Genomic DNA, 25,022 nt, shown 5'->3' on the forward strand with positions numbered 1-25,022 from the left:
AAACGTTGATAGAGAGGCCTACACTTATTAGGGCTGACTTTTACATTTTCTGCTTTCATCTACTGGAAATAATGAGTTCGTATGCCTTACAATATGCTTGTCTCCTTTGAGAAGCAGAGATGGGGGACTGGATAAACACAAAGCTTAATGTTTCCCTTTAAGGAAAAGAGATGATTGACAGAAGCTTGCAAGTTGCCAGTAAGGTGCCAACTAACAGCAATTAATTCTCTTTGAGTAAAGAGGCTAGTGAATTTGCAGCTGCTCAGAAGTGGTTTAAAGATTCTGCAATGGTCTAAGATTAAATTAGTATAGGGACAAAAATCAAAGAAGATCTAGAGGCCATTATAAAACTTGTGTATGTTTAGTTTAGTTTTCCATCTTTCATCTGAGGGGTTTGTAGTTTTAAACTGAGATTTGAAGACAAGGATTATGTTTTGGTGGTGGTGGGGAGACCCTGGGAACATGGTGGCAGGTGTCTTGATTAAAAGACTGGCCTAGAGCCATGGTCTAGAGTCCCCACTGAGCTATGATGTGACCATGGAGTTCTGGATTCTTGAGATTTCCCCATTCACTTCATTGGTAGAGGTAACCCACTGTGTATAACTTGGTACATGTAGAGACTCTCCACTGCTGAAGCGTATATTATTTGATTTTGTGGGGACGCGGGTGGCGCTGTGGTCTAAACCACGGAGCCTCTTGGGTGGGCCAATTGTAAAGTTGGTAGTTCAAATGTGCATGACGGAATGATCTCCCATTGCTTTGTCCCAGCTCCTGCCAACCTAGCAGTTTGAAAGCATGCCAGCTTAGATAAATAGGTACTGCTGTGGCAAAAAGGCGAATGGTGTTTCCGTGTTCTCTGGTTTCCATCACTGTGTTCCATTGTGCCAGAAGCGGTTTAGTCATGCTGGTCACATGACCCAGAAAAGCTGTTTGCAGACAAATGCCAACTCCCTTAACCTGAAAGTGGAGATAAGCGCTGTACCCCATAGTCAAATTCAGTTGGACATAACTGGCCAGGGATCCTTTACCTTTATTATTTGATTGTGCTGACTGTGCTCTGTTAATAGCCATGAAACACACACATTTTAATACACACACACACACACACACACACACACACACACACACACAGAGTATATTTATTTTTATTATGGTGGGACGCGGGTGGCGTTGTGGTCTAAACCACTGAGCATTTTGGGCTTGCCAATCAGAAGGTTGGCGGTTCGACTCCCTGCAATGGGGTGAGCTCCCATTGCTCGGTCCCATCTCCTGCCCACCTAGCAGTTCAAAATATATTATAATTTCTCCTAAACACAGTAAAACTGTATTGAATATATGCATGACATGTGAATTTGTAGGTCTAATAATAATAATAATAATAATAATAATAATAATAATAATAATACCCCACTCATCTGGCAGGGTTTCCCTAGCCACTCTGGGTGGCATCCAACAAAATATTTAAAATACATAAAATATCAGACATTAAAATTCATTGATTTTCCAGCACAAGAGCAGTTTATACTATTTCTTTTAATTATATTTCTAAACTACCTTTTTCTCCAAGGAGCCCAAGGTGGTGTACATGGTTATCTGCTCCTGTTTTATCCTTACAACAGCCCTGTGATGTAGGTTAGGCTGAGGGAAAGTGACTGGCCTAAGTGAAAGCGACTCAGAGAGCCTCTTGGCTGAGTGAGGATTTGAACCCGGGTCTCTCAGGTCATACTCCAACACTCTTAACCAATATACCACACTGGCTCTCTTTCAGCAAAAATATAGCAGCCACACTCCTTTTGATTTTTAGTCATCTCTTGAAGATGTTTCTATGCCATCAGAACTTTTCAGCTGTTGAATTAGCCACTTTGCTGCATATTTGTACTGTTTCTTAATGGTGTTTTACTCTTTGTGTGCGGTTGTGTATTATTATTATTATTATTAGTAGTAGTAGTAGTAGTAGTACCTTAAGAACTGGTGACTTCAAAATTTCTCCTCTGTTTAGGCCTTATGTTGTGTGAACCAGTGTAAATATTGTAGCACTATTTAAAATAAATATTAAGGTTTTATAACTGAATAGTCTCTTAAGCCTCAGCAAGTCAGAATAATTGGTTATTACAATAAACATCTTGGAGTGTTTTTAAAGGTGCCCCCCCCACTGCAAATAAACAATGTATTCATGAACATGGAAAACCCCCTGTATTAATTGTGAATTGTACATCCAGCTATGGGCCTCTGGGATGTAGTGAAACACTGCTCTCCAACGGGGTACAGCCATCAGAGATGATGTCCATACAGCCACTTCTCTTTCTGACACAAGATGCATAGAACAATGTAGACTGTTAATTGAGTAATGGCCCTGTTATGCTTCATGCGCCTTATACCATGTGTACTTCTATCCTTATGCTGCTTGCATGTATTTAGTTCTAGATTCTTAGTTTTTGGAGCGCAAGGAGAATGAACTAATTCCTTGAAGCAGCTCTGTGCCAGGATATAAAATTGATCTGTTTTCGTGTATATTTAGCATTCCTCTGTTTCTTCCACTAAGGGTATTTAAAAAGGCCTCTGTTAGTGCTTTAAGGTTAGTGCTTACGCTTCCAAGCTGCTTGTCTGTTTTCCGTTTCCATAAAACTTGAACCTTACAAGGCTTGGGATGTGTCAATCAAATGATATTTGCCAGCATTCCTACAGATCTAGGGTAGGGAACTTGTGGGTCTCCAGATGTTTTGGGGCTTCCAACTCCCATTGCTTTCAGCCAGCAAGGCCAGTGGTCAGGAGTGATGGCAGCTATAATCCAAAAACGTTCAGAGGGCTACAGATTCCCCAGCCCTGCTATAGATATTCTGACAATCCTGATTTTACAGATGCTCATTTCTCTATTCCTTAGTTTGTACTACAACCCTTTTGCAACAAACATGAGCAGTCATAATGGAAAAAACTGACTCCTCCTATGACAATTCAAAGGGTTCACAAAGGGGCAGGAAAAATAATCTCAGGATTTACAATGCTAATAGCAATGTGTGATGGAGTTCATTATTATGCTAAACTTTCAAATAAAGCAAGGGGACAAAAATTGCCACAGGCACTGACCTGTGTGTTGGTGATAATTGAGTCCATTAGCCTTAATTTTATAATTTCTAAATTAACTTTGCTCACTTACAAATAGCTTTAATTGCTTGATGGAAAAAGTTAGAGAAGGGGGAGGGCAGTCTGCTGTGTACTAGTCAGAGCAATGTTGTGGGTTCATTTATATGCAATGTACTCAATTTAGATGGAGGAATATCTTTATCATTATGTGATGACCCATAAACAAAGCTTCACACCAATCCCGGGAGACTAGGACTCCTATTTTTGCATTACTTGTATGTAGGGCATTACTTTGTTTAATCTAGAGTGGGGCTGCAGCTTTAGTGTTGTTTCTTCCTCCTCCAACAACTGTGTGTTTTGCTCAGTTATCTGTAAAGAAACCCAATCGCATGATCTTCCATGATGGGAACAACTGGTTGCATAGGTGTGCGGATTGTATGGAGCCCACACAGACTATTGTTGGCTTGCATGTTGGGATTTCTTTGCAGACAGCTGCATGCAACATGCAATTGGTGGAGGAAGAAGAGGCTTTATAGTGAGGCTAAAATTATGGCAATACCCAATATATTGATAGGGTGGGGATTGGAAAACTATGTTGAACTGTAGCTCCCATCATCCCTAACTGTGGGCAATGCTGGCTGGTGCTGATGGGAGTTGGAGCCAAAACATTTGAAGGGTCACAGGTTCCCCATCTCTGGCCTACAGTATTGCTTTGCATCCAAGGTTAAGACTTCTTGCCAGACCCTTCCGTTTTCCTTTGGGTCCATGCCCCATGCAACTCTCCTGATGCTGCTAAATTTCTGCCCAACTGCAGTTTGCAGGCCAAGATGGAAGACATTACTGACCATTGTCACTCAACCTTGAAACTGGACTGAGGGAGACACAGAACTACAGACAAGAGGAAAACACTAGAACTTTCTGCTCTCTGGCTTGGCTCATGTGCTCTGTCTTGTCTCTCTGCAAACCACTGCCTAATATTTGGCTGTGATTATAGCTTTTGTCTGTCTCATATCTGAAGTCTTTTGAATGGCGTGTTCCAACAACGTATCTAATTTAAAGGTGACTTTTGCACTTGAATGAGTAAGGTTGAACGACTGCTGACTTCTGAACAGAGCCAAAACACTGATCATGAGGCCCCTCAACACAAAAGTTTGAAAAGCTTTATGTATTACTCTGATGGATTGAAGAATATGATTAAGAGTGCAATCCTGCTCACATTAAAGCCAGTGACAAAACTTCCACCGAATTTAAGAGAGCTGGACGACAGTATAAATGTTGCAAGCTAAGTGCCTTGGAACTAATCCTGTTGAGGCAGATTAGATGAGTCTTCAGATATGAAGATGAATGCCTTAGAAGCTTGCATATTTTGCTGCCGTTATATTCAGCAATTACTTCTGTGTTCCCGCAGGCCTAAAATAATTGATTTTGCATTCCACAATGTTTTAGTTTATGTTTAATTTTCTAGATCTACTTTTATATAGATATAAATGGTCTGCTGCAGTATCAAGGGGTACAGATTGGAAATAATAATAAACGCTACACACACTCGTCTTTGAATAGGTCTTAATGAACAAAAGGGCTGGCTTCTGAATAAACATGCATAGACTTAGCCTGCCAACTGAACTGTGTTGCATGAACTATGTTATTCATTTCTTCATTGCATTTATATTACAGTGGTGCCCCGCAAGACAAATGCCTCGCAAGACGAAAAACCCGCTAGACGAAAGGGTTTTCTGTTTTGGAGGCGCTTCGCAAGACAAATTTCCCTATGGGCTTGCTTTGCAAGACGAAAATGTCTTGCAAGTTTTTCCGACTTTTTTCCCCTCCCCCCCCCTTTTTCTAAGCTGCTTATCCGCGTATCCGCTAAGCTGCTAAAAGCCGCTAAAAGCCGCTAAGCCGCTAATAGCGCTAATCCGCTAAGCCGCTAATGGGCTTGCTTCGCAAGACGAAAAAACCGCTAGACGAAGAGACTCGCGGAACGGATTCTTTTCGTCTTGCGAGGCACCACTGTATTCCTTTTGTCCAAGGAACATTTGGGGGACCCTCCCCACCCCCGTGTTGTTGGACTTTAGCTCCCATCAGTCCCAGCCAAATGACCAATGTGTTCACTCCCTTTTATCCCTACAACAACCCTGTGAAGTAAGTTAGACTTACCCAGTGAACATGATAGCAGAGGAGAGATTAAGACTTGGGTTTCCTCAGGACTAGTTTCAAGTTCTACCTACATGTGTAGAGAGACTTTGACCACATAGATGATCCTCTACAGCGCCTCCAGCTGTTTTTGAACTACAATTCCCATCATCCCTGACCACTGGTCTTGCTAGCTAGGGATGATGGGAGTTGTAGTCCAAAAACAGCTGAAGGCCCAAGGTAGGTTGGGAAACACTGGATCACTGGGTCCCCCCAAAGAAGCTCATCAACTTTGACTCCCCTAAAAAAGCTCAGCAACTTTCCCCTGCACCCCTAAAAAGCAGGGTTTTCTTTCTCCCTAAAAAAATCTCAACAACTTTGACCTGAACCCCCCACAAGGGGGTAGATCACTGCCAGTTTTTAACTCTGTGAGTAGATCGTGGTCTCTTGGGAGTTGGCCACACCTGCTCTACAACTCCCATCATCCCTGCCCACTTGCCATGTTTGCTGGGGTGGATAGAAATTGTAGTATAGCAGCATCTGGAGGGTCAAAAGTTCCCCACATCCACACTGGCTGGAAAGGACTTGCAAAGCAGACTGGCTTGAAGAAACAGATGTTCTACTTCCTGTAAAACTTGCTAAAATCCTTTCTGCACTTCACAGGAAAGCAAAGGTTTTATGGCTGTGGAATGGGTTAATGGAGCCATGGAATCTTCTCTGCTAGTGTGTGGCTCTGTCATCTATGTTGAGCCATCACAAATATCACTTTGTTGTCTTGGCACCTCAGAGCTTGGTAGCAGAGCTTGCCACAGTCAAACCAAGCACAGTACATCTGGTATATCCCAGCATGCAAAGTTGGCTTCTTGAACTCAGGCATTAGAGATCAGTCACTCTGCTTTTGTTGGAGTTTCTGATGCTGAGAACATGCAGTGGAATGTTTCTTTTTCTTTTTCTTTGCTACTGAGGAGCTGCTAAGCTAGCGATATCTGAAAGGGTAGATGGCCAAAACTTAACTGCACATTATCCCAGTGTCTTGATCAGTATCTCAGACTCAGGCCCTGCATCGCTGCTTCAAGAATATAAAGGTGGAGGGTTTAGAAGAGAAGGAAGCTGACGGGATGCCTGGAGGTTCTGTTAAAAGATTGTGCAGTGCAGAAGGGCAAATGTCATCCAGCTTTTAACTCTGCTGTGAAGCAAATGGGCAATAAAAGGGAAAATAATTGGGCTTCTTGCTGGTTGCATTGTCCTTGGTGCCTTAAACCAGGGCAGCAAGCTTATTTCCCATGCAAGGAGAGGAGAACCTTTCTCACACTGACTTTTCTCACCTTAGCAAAGCCTTTTTTAAATGAAGTCCATTTGTCTCTCATAATCTGGCACATTCTCTTTTGGGAAACCTTGCTTTAGAGTCCAATGGCTTTCTGTTGTGGTTCCATTGAATACCTTGTGGAAAGTCATAATTTTCTCTGGTAATCACTTGCAAAAACAAACGCGGTCTCTGTAACATACATCCACCACATTTTCTCTCAGCTCTTGAACTATTACAGCTGGTGCCTTAGTATTAGTATTGCTATTTTAATTCATCCAAAGATTAAATTCATCCAAAAGTCACAGGGTAGTTTACACTATAAAAACACAAAAATATATAACATGATAACAAACAAAACAATACCCCACCTCTGCCCCAGAGTTTAAAAAGCCATAGATGAAGGTGAATGTTTTTGCCAGGTGTCAAAATATATCTGATGAAGGCACCAGGTGAGGCTTTCTGGGGAGAGCATTTCTCAAATGGAGAGCCATTGCAGAAAAGGCAGTGTTGCTACCTTCTGGACTTCTCACGGAGGGGGGACACAAAGAAAAGCCTCAGGTGGTGATCAATAGCTCTGTTGGATTAATTTGTGAAGTATTACATTATAATTTGACATTTTTAAAAACAAAAAAAAGTGAATATTGGGTTATTTCATTGGACCTAAAGCTCAGCCCTAGGAATAACTTCCCCTTTGAGGTGTGTCTTTCATCATCACTGTGCGCTTTTTGATGATTGGTCAAGACTGCCCTCTTTACCACAAAGGCCTTGGGCTGTGCAGAAGTCATTCCTCTTCCTGCATTGCTGGGCGCTGTGGTTCTGTGATGTTGTTGTGTTATTTTGCTGTGGGCTGTTCCGTAGCATTATTTTTATTACTTTAATGTAAATTGTATCTGTTTTAACTGGCAGACTTTTGTAATCCACTGTGGCACCATTTGGTGAAGGGTGGGCTATAAGTACAAAAAATAATAAGCAAACTGCACACCTTTCTACATAGAAGTAAGTCCCATTGATTTCAACGAGGCTTCCTTCTTATGAGGATTTGATGAGAACTGCAGACTAGTGTGACATAATATTGGCAAGTGGTCTGTTGTCTTTTCAGTGCTTAAGGACCTGTGGTTTTGAGGATTTCACATCCAGTTAGTGGAGCTAGGGTGGCCATTTTGGAGGTGGTATGAAATATTCAAGGAGGCAGTGGAATCAAAGTCTAGGAGTTACATCTAATGGATGTGATGGCTAATGCACGCCCACTTCTAAGTGACAAGAAGCTAATCATGACTGCTTGCCATTTCCCATAGAGGGAGGCACCTGAAGCAACCGAGAAAGCAATTTCTTTACCTATAAATTGTTTTTCTCTTTTTCTTTGAGTATCTAGACATGAGATCCCTCCCTTCTACAGTGTGATTGACACTTTCAATGGGAAAAGTAGTTGACCGCTACAGAAATGCTCTGTTTTATATATCTGAGGACATTGGCTTATAAAAGGAATCCTGTGAGGCTAATTGAATAAGATTGGCATCTGTTACTGATACAGTGAGTAGAAGAAAAGGTATACATTTTGAGCCGGTGGAAACAGGCTGCTAAGTAAAAACCATAAGTAGTAAGAAGCTACCATTCTTTCATTCTTCATCTTTTATGCTCTCTGGAACAGTTGGAACTTAATGGAGAATGAGAATGCAGTTTGCTCTGTGAAATTCAAAAAATGCACAGAAATGGCTTTGGCCTTCCCAGAGCAAGAGGTCTGAAGGAAATTGTTTGGCTTAATTTATATATCCCATAAACTTGCTATAACCCAGAATTCTGTGCAGCACTCATTTTGTATGCTCTGTGAACCAATTTCTTTGTTCATTTGCACCTGTTATTCCATTTTAAATTGAAAGAGGTTTCTGGTTGTATCCAAGGGGCAGAGTTTATTACACCAATTTGGTTAAACTATAAATACAGAAATGGACTCTGAAGGTATTGTAGGTGGAGAAAGCTGAATGAAGTCTTATGCTTTGTTTACAAGTTTTGGTTGCATATTTTCATGAAAGCTTCATCAGTTTTCTAGCTTGAAACTGTTAATTTATTTCCTAAATAAAAGGCCAAGTTTTAATATTTTGCGTTCAAGACCAGGATCATATATTCTCATGGCAGTCATTGAAAATTCCACCACATTGCACCTGTGCAGTAGTTGTCTGTCACTAGAATGGATATGAGCTTATACACGTAATCCCTTTGTATCTATGCTGTACGCTGTACACTGAAACTGTGCCCAGGCCACAACAGTGTCATTTGAACAGCCTGAACACCACTGCCATTTTCATGCACCATTTCAACAAGGCCAGCTGAGCTGGATTTTCCAAGTGGCAGGCTTTCAGTTCCATGGTCAGCCATGATGGGCTTCAAAGGTTGCAGAAAAGGAGTGCCATATTTTTCGCTCCATAAGACACACCTGACCATAAGACTCACCTAGTTTTTAGAGGAGGAAAGGAGGAAAGCCCCATTTTTAGGGGATCAGCTCAGAGTTGTGCAGCTTCTTTTGCAAAGGGGAAAAGCCCCTTTTTTGAGGATCAGCTCAAAGTTGTTGAGCTTACTTTGCAAAGGGAAAAATCCTGTTTTTATGGGGTTCAACTCACAGTTTTGCGGCTTCTTTAGGAAAGGAAAGGGAGCCTACAGTTTCCAGACAGATAATCTAATCAGCCAGTCACATGTTTCTGGGGAAACAAACAGCCTCCATCTGCAGAACATTCAACAATGGAGGCCTGGGCAAGGGGGCGGTGCCAGAAAGGGAGTCAGCGATCGACCACACATTCGCTCCATAAGACGCACAGACAGCTCTTATGGAGCGAAAAATATGGTAATGGTTGAAGTGTGAATTGTTCAGGCTTTTCGTATTCCTTGTGAATTGTGCATGAATTGTGTGCTTGTATGTTGAGTTCCTCATTTGAACACACAGCTGAAAGTATGAAAAGAGGATGGGCAAACTACCCACATAGTTTGTCATTCTCTGCAACACCTCAACGTATTCCTTTGCAGGAGACTGCACAGTTCCAGAAGCACGTGGTTCATTGTGAGCAGAAGCCTCTTCTTTTTCTAATGGCATCTCTATTCTTTTATATGACACTGGATTTGAAATGTGGCTTTTCTTTTTTTTAAAGGAACCCCTACTTGGCTGGGGTGAAGTTTCACTAATGGGGGGGGAGCATCACACCCTTGCCCTCACTGGTTCCCTGGTTGGTCCTGATAGCCATTTTTATTCCTGATATTGCTACATGGTGGGCAGTCTTATTTCATCTCTATTCTTGAAGTTTGATGGAGTGAATAGGTAGGAACAGACAGAGCCTGGCTGAGCAACTGTGAAGCACCACACATAAAGAGATATACTTATGGGTAAGATGTCAGAAAAGGATATGAAATGAAGACTTCGTAAATAAAGAACTAATTGGTTATCTGCTGATGGCAACAAGACTGACCATCACACATTTTTGGAAGTATTTGGAAAAAACCCTATAGCGAAGCATAACTTCTGGCTATGTCAGAAAAGCTCATCCTAAAATTTCATTTTAACAAGTCAAAATGGACATGTCTTATCAAGTTTGGTTTGATATAAGAAGATCCTGCTGGATGAGGCCAACATCCCATCTGGCCCAGCATCCTTGTTCTCACAGCAGCCAACTAGATGCCTGTGGGAAGCTTGCAAGCAGGACCTGAATGTAAGAGGACATAACACAGCTGTGATTCCCGTAATTGGTATTCAGAAGGATACTGCCTCCAACAGTGGAGGTAGAACATAACTAACATGGCCCATAGGCCCATAGCCATGTCCTCCCATGAATTTTTCTAAACCTCTTATAAAACCATCCAAGGCCATCATGCCTCTTGTGGAAGTGAGTTTATCCATAGTTTATCCACACTCTCCTTGCTTTTATTTGTCCTGAAACTTCTAACAGTCAGCTTCATTGGGATGTCCATGAGATATAGTAATATAAGAGAGGAATAAAAACTTTTCTCTATCTGCTTTCTCCATGCTATGCGTAAATTCATAAACTTATATCATGCCACCTCTATTTCACCTTTTCTTTGAGGTAAAAAGTCCCAAATGATGCAGCCTTTCTTCAAAGAGGAGTTGGTTCATCCCCTTGATTATTTTGCTCGCCCGTTTTATTGATTTAGCTAATTTTATTAAGTATATAGATGAAGGAGCAAAGACCCTGAATTACACCAGAAAAAGTATGTAATTTTGTGGAATTCTTAACCTCAAAGAGACATGATATTGGAGACAGTATCTCTTCAACACTATGCTGTGTCATCATGACACTGTGAAAAGTATAATTAGAATAAGCAAAGATCAAAGTTTATGTTAACTTACTTTTAGTGTATATTTTTCTCCCAATTCCCTTGTTAATACTGTTTGCCTTCCTATCCATTTCAAAAATCCTAATTAAAATGAAAAGGACAATAAGTCAAGCAAGCAAGTACAGTAGAGGGAGGAACAACCTTTGAAAGACCGGCAGCAGGAAATCTCAGAAGTTTATTAAGAGTTGGATGTGGGAAGGGGAATGGCATAATTCCTCCAATAAGTGGCAGAGGCTGTGTTTTTACGGGTCCTTGAGGAATTAAATATGGGCATTCATGCATTCCATTGTATGATGTTGATATTGAAAGGTGAGTCTCTCATCTGGTTTGGAGCTTGATTGTGCCATGAACCTCAAGCAATAAGGCAGAGCCTAACTGCCACTTGACAATTGAAATAGACGTGAACATGCTTTCCTTTATTTCAGTGTGTGGATTTGAAACTGACCCCACAAGCTTCAGTGTTTCCTTTGAAGCTTGATTCCATAATGATAGCAAATTGGGCTTGTCAGAGAATCCAGCATTAGAATTCCTGTGTGATGTCTTCCTGAGAAATACTGAACTATTTCAGCTTTGTAGTTTGTGTTTCATTTCAGAAAATGGATGGTGGGTTTGCGGGAGAATTTGAGAGGCTGAAAAGGAAGCAGAGTGGAATTCTATAAAATTGGTAATGCTGTTTTGTACAGCCTTCGAAAACAGCCCATGCTACTTTCAGGGATGAGGGTAAAAAACTAGCCTATGCTTTGATGAAGGGGGTGAGGTCTTGAAGTCCAAGCCCAGCATTATCAGACCCTGCTCTCCACTCCTATATTTCTGAGACAGGAATTTAGTAATACTGAGCTATAGGGACATGGTAATGCTGCCTTCAAATGGTTAGAATTTCATTTCTAACCTTATTGACACAGAAGCTGAATATAATTGCTTTACTATAATTTGTTAGTGCAGGCTAAATTGTATAGGACCAGCTTAAATTGTATAGGACCAGCTTAAATGTTTAATGCAAGCTTTCTTATCAAATGGTGTAAATTCTAGAAGAGGAGAGGTGTTAGTGTATAAGCATTTTATTCTAGCATGAACGGAGAAAGGAAATAGCTAATTCATCTGATCGTTCCTTACATGGTAATGAGCAAACAGGAACAACACTGAGCAGTTAAGCCCAGACAGACAGTTACATAAAGAAACATTAGTATTTGCAACACTTTTTAGATTAATCTATAAAGTACGGTACTATAAACAGAAGATAATGAGAGATACAAACCTATTGGTTCTAGTAGACTGGGTGACATTCAACAAAGTTTTACTCAGAGTGGATCTGTTGAAATTAGCCATGTTCATTAATTTCTACTCTGAATAAAACTTATTCAACAAAGTTTGAATAAGTTTGAATATTCATCAACCATTGTTTCGTATAGCGCTGTACCAACATTAATTCAAACTGTCTGCTTTTCATAATAAAAAGTCTTATTTGAAACATGTCTTCTCCCCCCTTTCTTCCAAACAGTATTTTTCCTTGTTACCAATAAGCACCATTGATTACCTGTATGTCTCACAGGGTGATATGTAACATTTCAAACTGCTCCACGTGTGATGGTTTTCTTAAAGAAACCAATACTGGATTTTGATACGGAAGTGTGATGTGATTTAGATTCTTTGACAAAGGACCAAGGGGTCTATGTGTGTGTTTTTAATAAGTGGTGCTTAAGTCTGAAGTCTTGGAGGAATCACTTTTTAGTAAGGAGCGTTGTTTGGATGCAGCACTGCAAGCGTTAAAGGGGCCTGCCTTTTCTCTTTTCCCATGCTTCCCCGCAAGGAGGATGAGTAGGGGGGCGGTGGTTCTGATTCACAGAGCTCTTTCTGCAGGGAGTGCAGCCTGAAGCTCACATTTGCCAGCCACTGGAGAGACAGGGGAAGGGGGAGGCACAGGAAAGAACCCCATCCCTCGCTTGTTCAGAATCCTTGCGAAAAAGAAAAGTGTGTGGGGGGGGGAATCATCTGTCCAGGGCTTTCCCACCATCACCATCAAACCAAGAGGATCCTCCAACTCTCTGTCCCCATTCCCCTGCTTAAAATGTAAAAATTGCATCTGTGGGGAATATTTTCCTTAGCAAAAAAAAGGTGTTAGGGTGGCGGTGGGGAAGGAGTCTCTGTGTGTGTTTTCTGGACTGCTTTGCAAGCTGCATACATGAGCATGGAATGAGACAGCTGCTTTGGCTCTGTTAGACTACCTAACTTGCCAAGACTCCCCCCATCCGCGTCCTTTTTGGTTTTTGGTCTTCAAGATATGGCAACCCTAACTCAGCAAGTTTGGTAAAGAAAGAGCATTTTAATATGCATTGTATATGCAGTTATAACACTCTGACACCAGATGGTGCTGTAGAGTCCCATCTTTCCCTACTGGATTTCCCTGCATGAATTTACAACGCGTTTAACTTACTGTATTTTTCCGTATATAAGACTATATTTCCCCCCTATTTTTTCAAGTTTAAAATTGTGGGGGTCGTCTTATACATGGATAGTGCATATGGGGGGATTTCTTTATTTGGAGTCCCCAAAAATAGGAGTCGTGTTATACACGGAAAAATACAGTAATTGCTTCTTTGATGTGTCTAGATCCAGCCCTAATTTCCTCTAAGAAGTGGCAGAGGTTGTGTGGTATTTCCTTCCACATAAACATAGTTAGGATTAAGATTCAAAAAGGAAATCTTTGTATGAAATGATGCCAGTGCCCCAAACATAATTACCATACTTTTCAGTGTATAAGACAAGTTGTTTTTTTTACTCTAAAATAATGTTCAAAAACATGCCTCATCATATACACGGATGGTGAATGGGGTGGACAGGTGATTGGCTGCAGCTGCAAGCAGGAACTTTTCAGTGACGATTTGGTGGGTGATTGTTGGCTGCTAGAAGGGCTTCTTTGTATTGGCTGCTGCTGCTGCTCTAATTGGGTTGTTGATTGGTTTCTGCAGCAAGGACTGCTATGGATTGGTTGCTGCTGCTTTTCTCAGGCGGGTTTGTGATTTTCAGCTGGGGAAGAGTCTGTTGGCGATTGGCTGTCACTGTGGGAAGTGGGCAGTCGATTGGCGGGTGCCAGCGATTGTCAGTCTGGCGGGTGAGCGATTTTGCGCAATCCCCTCCCCCCAAAAAGTTCAACAACTTTGAGCCATCTCTCTCCCCCCCCCCTCATTTCCTTAAATTTTAGTCTTATACATGGGGGCGTCTTACAGACAGAAAAGTACGGTACTGGTTTACAATGGGGAGTCCCTCTAGTGAAGGATAATACCATTTCACATGCAAGTGTGTGTGTTGCCTTGTGCGGTTCTACAATTATTATGAGACATTTTAAATCTCAGGGTAGCTTTCAACATTTCCTCGTAAATACAGAGCTGAAGTATCAGGTTAGGCCAGTCTGAATGTACAAATGCTGCCAAGTGAAAAACTGGGAATTTTTGCTTTCAGTGACTAGTTCAGTAGCCATAGCATTGAACTGCATCATAATTGGAAAGCGCACAAGTTCAATAACTGTGATGAAAATGGTAATAAAAGTGTGTGCACATAATTCAGCTAAAATGAATAAAAATCCTGTTTTCTGATATTATATAAGCAGCTGACCTTTGCCACTTTAAATATCTTTTATCATCTTATCACAGTAAACACAGAAAGCTGCAAGTAAAACGTATTCTGAAATTTAAATGCATAGATCTCCCTTGTGGTTCCTCCAACTCTACAATTCTATGAGATCTCCTTTTTACTTTTGTAGCTGCTTCCATCATTCTGAAAAAATAAATGCATCAGTGTGTTGTCTTCTACTTCCCCTGTTCCCTACAGTAACCCATAGAGTAGGTAATTCGATAAAGTCACTCTGGTGGCTTCTGCATACTGTAGATTGCTACTGCCAAAAGGACTATATACCTTTTCCCCCTTCCTTTGCAATAGCTGTGAAAATCAGTGACTTCGCTGCTGGAAGAGTGATATACTGAGGAGCGGGGGTGGGGGTGGACTTTATTATAACATGATTGCTGCTGAAAAACTGTGAGGTTTTTCTCTTAAGAGAGCTTTTCAGTGACTTTCTCGTTGCCATATTCACTGTATGCTACCGTGGTTTATTCCTGTGATGTTTTGCTGCTTTCCTATTTTCTCCTTACACTGCTACGTGCTTGATTTTCAGAGGTGTTCTTCTTGGTTTCTCATATGCCTACACAATTTCAAACATATGCAGTAGTGACTCTTTATTCAGTGAACACTGTACACTGTATTAAAGGCAAGAAAGCTCTTAAATCACATGTACAAATTGATTCTTTTAATGAAAAAGGTGGGGGGGGGTTGCCTTGAAGACCATGGTCAGGAGTTTGGGGATCTATGGAGGTTCCGAAGCTCTAGTTGGTGGAAGGATCAGCCCTGGTGTCGTGCATAGTTCACTGTCTGCCAGGTGGTGCCAGAACACATGTTCTTCATAAGGGATGCTTAAGGGTGGAGGCAAACAAGTTCCTAGGTAGTGATGGATTCGTTGTCTTGATCAGCATGAACTTGGCATGGGCATTGAACCCACTTCCCTCCTAATGAGAGCTCCTGGACAATCCAACAAGACTGAAAGAGAGTAGGCATGATTGCTTTGCCATTCTTTGCAGGATTTCTGGAAACTATTGCTTGAGGAGGCAGTTAAAATGAATAGGGGGTGGGGGGATAATCTCTCTGTGGAGAGGAATCTAGAAAGAGAAATATATTATATTCCCACAGTGCAAAGGATCCTGGGCACCAAGTCAGGTGTCTTTAAAAGGGCATTAGGCAAATTCATGGAGGACAGAACTATCCATGGCTACTAATCATGTTGGCTATAGACAACCTCCAGGATCATAGGCACCATGCCTCTGAATACCAGCAGCTGAAGACCACAAGGAACAACTCTCTGGGAAGCAACAGTCTGTTTATCCTCATGCTCAGCTTCTGGGCTTCCAATAGGCACCTGGTTGACCACTTCAGAGAGTAGGATGTTGGCCTAGATAGATCTTTAATATCCTCAAGTAGGGCTCTTCTCACCCCCCCCCCAATTTTTAAATTAATGTGATAGGTAGGACTGTGGAAATTCAAGGTTTGATTGCTGGATTACGGCATAAAGAAGATCCTTGGTGGTAGACAGCAAGGTCTATCTAGTTTTGTTACAACAACAACAACAACAACAAGAAGCCAGATGCCTTTGGAAGCAGGGGATGAAGGCGATACTGGCCACTGGTTCTAGACACCAGGGCAGCTCTCCCTCATCTTCCCAGAGGTCTACCCCTGATTGTCAGAGAAGCTGTGGCTTCAGAGGGAACTCTATCCACCTTTGTCTATGCCCAATAGTGGCATTGTTCCGGACAAACGTATCCCAAGAAATAACTACAATTTTGAAAGACTATATTGCATTAACTCTGCACTTGGGTTTAACTGTCTTTGACGGTCCAAACTTCGACACTAAATCCAATGAAGTGTTGTCTTTTGTAATAAAGGCAGCACGTTTATCAATAGCTCAACTTTGGAAGAACCTGTTAGATTTGGACTTGTCTCTGTAGTACTGCAAAGTTTGGACTATAGCAGTAGCTGGAAAATTAACCCATCATTTATGGACAATAATAGGACTGGACAGCCTGGACACATATTATGAACCATTGCAGAGTTTCATTTTATTTTCACACTATATTGATCAAGGTTATGTTCCAACACAGTTACAAAGACAGTTACGGTTTTCAAGATGAGAAATTCTTGAGGTACTTGGCATCAGAACCTTCTTGATAGTTGTCTGCCTTTCCTGCCTTTTCTTTTGTGTGAGAGCTAAGAGAGAAGGGCTGGTGGGAGAGGTAGTAATGTATAGCTGCTGCTATCTCTGTTATGTTACTATTGTGAAATCTCTTTGTTTGTATAATGTCCCGCTGTTGTTTATAAATACAAAATTCCTTTAGAAATAACAATGATCATCATCATCTGGTCTCCAGATCATACAGCTGTCAATAGACCTTTTCTTTTTGAATATGTCTTAATAGTGTGTGTGTGTGTGTGTGTGTGTGTGTGTCTGTGTGTATATCTCAAAGCTAAGGACCACATCTTGCAGCAGCGAATCTTTTGTTAATTATGCTTTGCAAAGAGAACACATGTTTGCATCATTACAGTGGGAATTTATTTTTCCCTTTTAGTCACTGCAAACTTAAAAAGTCTACAGGGAGAGAAGAGCCATTCAGAGCATTTCATACCATGGCTTGACAAGAAATATTATTCCAGAAGCAGTACTAATATCGGGAAAGAGAAATGATTTGGGGCTTTGCTGTTTAGGGCTTGGAGCCCAAATCGCCTTCTAGTTCAGCACTGTGCCTTTATGGCTGGCCAGTCAAACACTTCTGGGAAGCATTAAAACAAGGCATGAAGGCAACAGCATCCCCCTGTGTTTATCCTAAATTGGGATGGATGGTTACAATGCTGCTCCCATTAGAATTGCATGGGACTTTTCAATTATTCTAGGTGAAAGCCCCAAGCAGCTGGCCTGCCTGATGCTGCCCTCTGATTCTCCTCCCCCTCCTCCTTTTTCCTCTCCAGCTGCAAACAAAAATGATCTCTGGGAATGGAAGGGGGCAGCGGACAAGACCTCTCCCACAGATGCATGGAGAGCTATCTCTTCCTGCTCAGGATTTGGGGCGTCAAGTTGCAGAATTCCCAGTAGGAACTCCCGAATGTTGCTTGTTGTTAAGGAGCTTCATCAAGAACTGATTTGGGCCTCATCTAAGGCACTGCCATCTCTCACCCAAGAAAAGGTGTCCCTTCCTTTGAGAAGGTAGGGTGTTAACGGGCACCCAAGGGCTGTGAGCAAATTTGAGGTGGGGGTCCAGCTTGCAGCCGGCTATGCCCTCACCTTGCACCTGTGCACAGAAAAATACAGGGATGCATGTGTTAGTGAGAGCTCTCTTCATCCTAAAGGTAAGGAGGCACATTGCCTCTGAGTACCAGGCATTTAGTTTCTATGACTGATAGGGTTCGCCGGGATGAAACAGAGCTTTAGGCACCTGGAGCTGATGGAACATGTGATGGGGATGGCTTAGCAAGGTGGCTTGGATTTGTTGTAACCCCCTTGCTTTGGGGGGGCAGTGGCAATCCCTGTAATTCCTATCCATTCATTCACTCGGCTTAGTTTTCTTTTCTTCCCGCCCCCCCCTCCCCCTGCGAGCAGTTAAAACAAATTCTGTCTGAGTTATGAAGCTCTTGTTTTTAATTAAAATGCAGAAATAGGATCTGGGCTATGTGTAATAAAGAAGAGAGGATCTATTAAGAAGGTTACTAAAAGTGAGCTATTTTTTTTAAAGCAAAACAAGAAAACAGGAGCAGGAAGTTTTGATGAAAGGCAAGCAAAGGTTTGGCAGCTCGATCCAGGGCAGACTGGAATTGGCTGGTGTCCACTTGGAATCGGTTTCCTAATTAACTCGAATTCTCTTTTCACTTGTGCATTTTTGGAATGGATAGTTGCTGCTCTTCTCCCCGTCCTCAAAGCCATTTGCTTATTGTGAGTCCTGGTCCAGAAGAGGTGCAAGCCAGAAAGCAAAGGAAGTAAATGAAGAAGACCATTTTGAGTTTTCAAGGGTATTGGATATGCTTTCAATACCCCTTTCCAAGCGGCACATTCCACTGCAGGAACTTCATTAACTCACTCATTAGTGTTATCTGATTCACTGCTGCAGCCTCTCATCGGAACGTGGAACAGCAGCTGGAGGAAGAAATCAGCTCAAGCTAATGTATATGTTAATAACACTAATGTTTGTAGCATTTGGTGTTAGTAAAAGAGAGGCAGTAAAAAATCTACAGTGTATCCCTCCAACGAAGAGTGGCGGAGAGGGAGAGAAATATCCTCGCAGCCATAAAAGTTACCAGCTCAGAACATTTATAGTTGGTATTTATAGATTAGTGGAGTATGTTAGAAATTCCGAGAGTACAATACCCACATGAAGATCCACACCATGAATTATTCAATGAGATGGATTGCAAACCAGTCTAGTGACAAACAAAACAAAACTGATGTTTCACAGAGTTGAAATGAACTTGCCCCTATGACCCTGCCAACCCTCCTTAGTCAATAGACTTCAGCCAGCAAAAACTTCATATGCTTTATGGTTCCTTGATCTTTTTCCTTTAGAAACTCCTAGAATCTTCTGGTCTTTAAGTTAATACTTGAAGAATCTCAGTGGAAATTCAAGTAGAATCAAATGAATTAGCAGCCCTGCTTTTTACAGAGGTAAAGGTAAAGGGACCCCTGACCATTAGGTCCAGTCGCAGTCGACTCTGGGGTTGCAGTGCCGAGGGAGCCGGCGTACAGTTTCTGTCATGTGGCCAGCATGACCACTTCTGGTGAACCAGAACAGTGCACAGAAACGCCGTTTACCTTCCTGCTGGAGCGGTACCTATTTATCTACTTGCACTTTGATGTGCTTTCAAACTGCTAGGTTGTCAGGAGCAGGGACCGAGCAACAGGAGCTTGCCCCGTTGCGGGGATTCGAACTGCCGACCTTTTGATTGGCAAGCCCTGGGCTCTGTGGTTTAACCCACAGTGCCACCCTCGTCCCTTTTACAGCGGTAGGAATAAGTAAATTTGCTTTGAAGTGTTGCATTAACTCAGCCTTCGCCAATCTAGAGCTCCCGATATTTTAAGTTGGAGCCCTAGATAGCATGGTCAGCAATTGGGGATGATGGAAGCTGTAGTCCAAACCATCTTGAGGGCCGCTAGGTTGGGAGAAAGCTGCATTAACCAATATGCACTATCCAATTTTTCAGAGGCACACTTACTCCAATTATAAGCGTAAGCCAAGCTCCCTTGAATGGAGGGAGTGTGACTTCCTGCCACCATCTACTGACAGGTGATAGCACTACTTGTAATAGACTGTCAAGTGGGATGTTGATTTACAAAAGAGCTTCTATTGATCTGTGGTATAAATGATTACAGAAAAAACTCTTGCAGGATCTCCTCTTGACTTTGTCAAAGGCAAACTGTTACCCGCTTCTGTTCCAGAATTCCCATCTAGGCACCAAAGCCTTACTTTGACATATCCCCACAAGCAACTTATGGAACACCCTTGAGTTGTTTTGAAATGTCTGTGTGTGTGATTCAGGCTACCAGCTTGCCTGGGAGTGAGTCCCACTGTGTACAGTAGGGGTTACGTCTGAGTAAACTTGCCTGGGGCTGCACTGCCAAATTCATTTGCTAAAAATTCCACGCTGAACTCAAACCAATGCCCTAGATAAAATTTTGGTTTTTTGATATCTTCATATTTCTGAATGTATCTGCTATAGCACTTGGCTTGAGTGATGCTAATCCCCCCCCCCCCCCGTCAACTGCCTCACCCTGCAGACAGGCTTCTGTGCAACCATATGCAGCATGACTGGGAGCCTGTCTATTCAATCTGTTAAAGCCCATGGCACTAACCATTAATCCCCATGCTGTAGCCCAAAGTTCTGACTAAAACAATAGCGTATTCTCCCCCTGTTTTTCCCAGCTTTAATTTTAATCACATGTACTTAGGCTTGCTTACAGAAGGACAAAGACCTGCCCTCTTGAGCTTCACAAAGCAATATGCATTTTGACATTGCTATAACACTAATAAATAATATTTTTATTAATAATAAATAGTAATATTTCAATATCTGAAAGGGTGGTACCTTGGTTCTCAAACTTAATCCGTTCCAGAAGTCTGTTCCAAAACCAAAGTGTTCCAAAACTAAGGTGTGTTTTCCCATAGAAAGTAATGCAAAATGGATTAATCCGTTCCAGACTTTTAAAAACAACACCTAAAACAGCAATTTAACATGAATTTTACTATCTAATAAGACCATTGATCCATAAAATGAAAGCAATTATCAATGTACTGTACTATAAAATAAATAAGACAGTATTGTAGATGATAAGAATTAAAATTATTATTTTTTCTTGCCTGCACTGATGATAGTCATTGTTTGGATGGGGGACTTTTATCCATTTCAGCAGGCACACAATCAGACAATCAGTAGTAGCTGAACTGGGTTCCACACAGTCACAAAAACAAATTAACCGAAAAGGCCTCAAAAACAAAAATGCAAAATAAATAGCAAAAACAAAAATTCCAAACTCTATCCGTTCTGGAAGTCTGTTTCACTTCTGAAATGTTTGAAAACCAAGGCGCAGCTTCTGATTGGTGCAGGTGCCCTGGAAACAATAGCCGACAGCCGCATCAGGCGTTTGGCTTCCCAAAAACATTTGAAACCAGAACACTTACTTCTGGGTTTTCGGCATTTGAGAACCAAGGCGTTTGAGAACCAAGGTACCACTGTACCACATATATGAAACACAGAATTAACCATTGTGTAATATCCAGTGTATTAAGGCTATGCATGCATTATTGGCTTAAAATGCAGCAAGGTCATTTTTTTCTTGCTGATTTTCATGTTGAATTTGCCTGTCATAGTAGTCATCAGCATGGGTTGATGTGTATAGAAGTGACCCGCTGTTTGTGCATATCAGTGGATGGAGACTGGGCAGTGATTTCTTTGCTTGAGGGAATCGCCTGGTTGCTTTTCCTGCCCCATCTCCGCTAAAAGAAATCTAGAAAACAAGGACAGTTTCCAAAATGTACTGTATACACCTGGGATTCAGTATGACTTGAATAAGGATTGAATTACATTGATGTTGGCTTAGGGAAAACCCCCATCAAAATGCAGTATTTCACCAGAAACTCCGAGATAACTCTGGATCCTGGGTAACATCATGTGTACATGGATTTTAAAAAATGAGCAGTGTATGCACAGTGGAGTCAGAGTAAATGACCAGGTGTACACAGCCTAAGAGGGACTGCCAGTCTTAGAGTAGACAGTAAAAAATGGAGGTACTCATGCTGATAAAACAACATGACTGACTTGATCTAATCAGTGCCGAAGATGTGTTATTGAGCTGGATGAGCCATTGATTTGACACCCCCCGGTTTCACATCAGTGAATAACATTTGGAGTCGTGCCCTTGAAAGAGAACAGCAGAACTCTGATAAGCTGTATGCTAAGATGGACAATGGGTATTCCAAACTGCTGGAATGTATTGCACTGTCTGGATTGAAATTTCAGTGGAGAGCTAAATGTGTTCTACTCTGGTAATTCCTTCCATCATGGTAAGCCACTTGAAGTTGCAGAAGAGAAAACAGTAGCATTGCCTTCTAAAGTCCCAGCATGACTTCTTCTTTCTCACTTGGCATTCTTTTCACCCATTGTCAGCTGGGAAAGCTCAGTGGGTGGAACATGAGACTCTTACTCTCAGGTTCGTGGGTTCGAGCCCTATATTGGGCAAAAGTTTCCTGCATTGCAGGGGGTTGGACTAGATGACCCTTGTGGTCCCAGATTATGATTTTTTCTTAGCTTCTCTACCTCTGCTTTGGTATCTGCTCATCTCCCTAGAGACCACTTTATCCACCTCCCTAGCCAGAGTCTGGTGCTTCTTTAAATCCCTGTTCTATGCACCTTCAGTCAAACTCTTCAGCCTTCTGTTGAGGATGCAGAACAGAGAGCAGGCATTGGGCTTCTATGACCAGGCTTCTATTCTTTCTCAACCTAGGTCCCAATTCGGCAAGCACTTGGAACAATCTGCCCCTTACCTCCTCTACTGTGGTTTGTAACAGGGCAAACCGCTTTATAAGCACACTTCAAGTACCAATCAACTTATTGGGGCTGGAAGTACACTGTCAAAGGAGGTCACAGGGATTGCCAACCAGCTGATTGGCAGTTATGGCAAGCAACTTTAAACATTGACAGATGTCAGTCACCTGACATCATTATGACATAAGGTGATTGACAGGTGGACAGGACCACTCGCCTGTCAAAGTTGACTGAAGGGTGGGAGAATGCGAGGTTCAATCTGCTGGACAGATCCATTTCCCCAGTTCTGTCCTACAGCATTGTTTTGACACAACTCACCTGTGGAATAGATGGTGGGTTGTTTTTTTTCACCATGGTGACTTGACTATGCACTGCCCTTAAGTTCAACCCAGCCTCTCTTCCATGGGGGTTAGGAGATACTCTGCTACAGGTCTGTGTTAAGATCCCTGTCAGGGAGCTATATGCATATGGCCCTGTTTAATAGTCTCAGTATATTATCAAGATTTCACAGAGGGCTTCTGCAATTTGATTTGGGTCAGTATAAGAGACCTCCATTTTCAGAGGCAGTCTGGGGCAATAAAGAAAGTGTTAAGAGTTGGGGTGAGGACTTGGGTTCAAATCTTATTCAAGCAAGAAACCTACTGCTGATCTACTACTTAGGATTCTTGGAATGTATAATACAACAAAGGAGACATGTATGGCTCCCTGAGCTTCTAGAAGGAAAAGCATGATAAAAATGTTATAAATTATAGATTGGGAGCATAGAGGTTTAGAGTTACAGTATTTTGGGGTCATCAGCTGCCCATTGTTCCCACAACCGGCATATGTGTAAATAGATGGATGTTACATAAATTCTGTATAAGGAGACATGGCATGGCATGTTCTTCACATATCTCCTATATTCACATTGAAAATGTTGACTAGTTTTGCAGTGCACAGGTGAAGATCCATGTGAATCCTCTTTCTCTCCAGCTTTCCCTTTCTGCAGTCAGTATTGGCACTTTTTCACCCTACCCAGCTGTTCCTGTCACCCATACATTCCTAAAAGTAGACAAAAACAGGGCAGAACATGAGATTGAACAACATGAGCCTTCCTTTGGCCCTTGGTTTCTCTCTATTCCAATGGAATCTATGCTTGTAAAGCTTCCATGGGGAAAAAGGGAGAGAGCATCTCATCGCTGCATGAGAAACATGGACTTGTCAAAAGATGTAATACTCATGAGTTAGAGCAGTGGAAACTTAGCTCTCAGTAATGGGATTGTCATATTCTTATTATTATACACCTGAATTCTCTTTTCCTGTCCATAGTGTCTGCTAAGCACCAATATAATTTCAATTAAATTTTGCATCAGATAAAAGGCCTTCAGCTAATTTCATGTGAGTTAATAAGTAATTCTTCTTTCAAAACTGCATTTTCAGATGTCTTATCTGGAATTCTGATCTCTGCCATGCACACTCTGTATTCTGAACATCAATTCTGTGCATTGAACTGTTGCAGAGTATTATTCTGTCATTAACTCCTACTTGGAGGTGTGTAGAGAACTCTGCCCAGCTAGTACCTTTACTCCCTGAATTTCTGTGTGGTGTATTTGGCTTTGCAGATACTGTTAATATGTGCTCTTAGTTGGTTTAGTCATGGTCCGTTTATCTACATACAGCGTTTCCCACAAACAAATAAATGTTTGCTCTAAGCACAGAAAACAAGCAAAGTCTAAATGCAATAACCACGGTGCATAATAAAAACCATAATATCTGTGCAACATACTGAGCATTCAACAATTAATAGTTCATTTTAAATATATCAAAAGATCAAGTGCATCTAAAGCTTACCAATAGGCCAATTATTCAGTACATTCCCAAATAGTCCCAAAGCTTATGGCAATAGTGCTTAGCAACCCCCAGTCCATTTTTATATCTAGACCCAGAAGGTCAGAACCAGCATTACCATTTCATCTAGAAGCAGCTCCCTTGTAAAGGCTCCTAAGGCTGGTAGATGGGGCAAAGCAAGTAGAAACTCCAGGCATCAAAAGCAAACACTACCCCTCTCTCTCCCTCCCTCTCTCTCTCTCTCTCCCTCTCCCCTGAGTAAATTCTGGTGCTTGGGATTTATTTTAATACATGGAGCAAGCCCACAGAGACTAGAAAATCGTGATCTTGTCTTTACAACGCACTTAACTTGTGCAGTCTATATATTACGTGTGTATATGCTTTCTTGAAGTGTCAAGGATAACAAATTATGTTTTTTTAAAATAATAAAAAACACAATAAAAACATAGGCATCAAGAGTTGAGAATGGGAAGTGAAGCATGAACAACATTTAGATAAGTTTTGCTAGAGCTCATTGGATATGGGATCCCAGCAGGAAAAGCATAACCCATAAATAAAAAATTATGGCACTGACTTAGTAGTAGTAGCAGCAGCAGCAGCAGCACCAGCAGCAGCACAATGTTCCACTGTGAAAGTAGAAACTCATTAAGTGCCTCTTGCCAGTTTTCCTTAGCACATCCTAGCTTGCTTGCCCTTCTATAAAATTTTCTTAGTATCTTGGTCT

General features: G+C 41.7%; 1 protein-coding gene and 1 long non-coding RNA gene across 4 annotated transcripts in view; one reads left to right on the forward strand and one right to left on the reverse strand.

Annotated features, from left to right (window-relative positions):
- GPR39 (G protein-coupled receptor 39) overlaps window positions 1–25,022 on the forward strand; it is a 128,942-nt gene that overhangs the window by 64,077 nt on the left and 39,843 nt on the right. The window lies entirely within an intron of this gene.
- LOC309348831 lies at window positions 21,240–24,520 on the reverse strand. The gene is made up of 3 exons (XR_014159564.1): window positions 24,417–24,520; window positions 23,319–23,512; window positions 21,240–21,434 (listed from the first exon to the last, which is right to left on the reverse strand). It is a non-coding gene; the product is annotated as an uncharacterized lncRNA (long non-coding RNA).

This window comes from Podarcis erhardii, assembly GCF_964252035.2.
Source record: "Podarcis erhardii genome assembly, chromosome: 1".
In the NCBI taxonomy this organism is placed as follows: Eukaryota; Metazoa; Chordata; class Lepidosauria; order Squamata; family Lacertidae; genus Podarcis; species Podarcis erhardii.